A 2,119-nucleotide genomic window follows, 5' to 3' on the forward strand; every position below is an offset into this window, starting at 1 on the left:
AGAGAGAGGGAAGAGAGAGGGAAGAAGCATTTAAACTCTAACAGACATCTACACCTCCAGCAACCCTCTCCCCCCCGCCCCAACCCCACGTAACTGAGAAAGGGTTAAGCTTACGGAGGAGAGAGCGGGGCAGGGTGGGTGGAAGGTGGGGAAGAAGAGGGAGAGGCAGGGAGTAGGAAGTTCTCGGCAATCCCCGGGATAAAGAAAAACACCGGAGCTCGGCGGACGCAGGAAGCTCCCTTACCTTTCTCTCTAAGCCCCGTTTGCACCTGATCTGCAACCATAAATATTTCGTGATGCTTAGTGTGCAGCCAAACGATGGCCGAATGTTAATTCTTCACTCTCCCTCCCCTCTTTAAAATACAGGCTCAAAAGAATGTTAATACTGTTCTCGTTATCCATCGGCTCCAAAACATTCCGCTTTGTCAGGAAGAGAGACGAAAACCAAGCGCTAGGGCACGCGTATATGTATTTATATATTAAGCGGTCGGTATATAAACATATATACGTTTTCTGCATATAAATCCAAAAAGAAAGCACCACAGATGCCTCTGAAAGAGGGAGGGGACGGGGAAAAGAAAAACTTGGCAGGCCAAATGTATCCAAAGATTTAGTCCCAGGAGCCACCTGCTTCAATATGAAGAATTCCCGAAAAGATATAGAGGGAGAAGGAAAAAAAATAAAAATAAAATAAAATACCCAAAACACACACTTGAAACTGGAAGACGCCTAAGACGCGTGGAAATGGAGAGGATGAGAAGAGCTCCCGAGGGTACAGATCCGTCAGCTAAGTGAGCAATATCCTCCGAAAATCACAGGAGGGGAGGTGGCTGCAGATGCGTCCCCTGCTCCGGTCCCCGCCGCCGCCGCCGCTACCTGTAGACACGCGCACACACACGCGCGCACACACACAGCACAACCCCCTCCCCTTCTCCCCCCTCTCTCGTGGCGTTGCCGGGTGCAGGAGTCTGAATCAAGCTAGACCCATCCTCCCGACCCCGTCCAGCCCCCTCAGAGCCACGACACCCACCCCTGCCACCCTCTCTTCGCCCGGTTTGTGGCACAGCATTCCCCCCCCCGCCCCCGCCCCGCAAGCCCCCTCCCCAGGGCCGGAGCCACGATCTAAGTGGGGGTGGGCTTCGGGGGCTCTGGTCCCGCGGTGGCAGACTTGAGGCTGGCGGTGGTCCCTCCCTTTACAAGTTCCGCCCTCCTCCCTCCCTCCTCCCGCAGCGCCCGCAGCGTCCGCGGCAACAGGAGGGGTTAAAGGCCCCGGGCGTCACGTGTGACGTTCACTCGGAGGAGCGTGTGAGTGAAGCCGCACGGCCGCTGAGCCGCGAGGCCTCGGACGCAACGGGTTTCTCGGTTCTCGGAGTCCTTGTGCTTCCCTCCCAAGCGTTTTCGTCTTGGTGACTGCGTGAGGAGTTAGAGGCAACAGCCTTCTACTGTGTTTCTTCAGTTTCTGTTTTTGTTTTTTTCCCTCCTCCCCCCACCCCCTTGGTAGATCCCTTGCCACCAAACTCGCCCCTATTTTCTGTTTGCACCGGCTAGAGGCAGAGTAAGATCCAAATTGACGTGTCGGTTGTAGTCTCCTATGTGGGAGTAGTGTAAATGCAAAGCCACTGCCTTTGGCCTCTTCCCGCGGGCTGCGCCCACATCTTCTGCTGCTGGATAGGTGATTTTTAAAACTTCATCGTAGCTAATCAGTGTTGGCTTTTGTGACGGGTGTGACTCACTATACCACATTGTTTACACCTACCCACCTCCTACCAGCTTCTCTGTGTGAATTTTAAATACAAGTGAGTTGGGGGACAGGGGCCTACCAACAGAACCACTGAATTAATTGATTGCAACGTGTAATAATAATAATAATAAAATTCACCAGTAGGAAATCCCTAAGAGAAGTCGTGACACTTGGTCTTGAAAAGTGGTTTTTTCTTGTTTAAGAGCTTGCTTCGTATTTCTCATTTGCATGTATGCTTTAATCTGTAAAATTCAGGTCAAAGAAAGGAACTTTAAAATAACCAGCACTTAGAATACAATTGCTCTGAAGTAGTACTCATTAATTTACTACTAATAATAAATAAGAAACCTAAGGTTCCAGAATATGTGATCTGATTTT

This window comes from Lipotes vexillifer, unplaced genomic scaffold (assembly GCF_000442215.2).
Source record: "Lipotes vexillifer unplaced genomic scaffold, Lipotes_vexillifer_v1.1 scaffold37, whole genome shotgun sequence".
In the NCBI taxonomy this organism is placed as follows: Eukaryota; Metazoa; Chordata; class Mammalia; order Artiodactyla; family Lipotidae; genus Lipotes; species Lipotes vexillifer.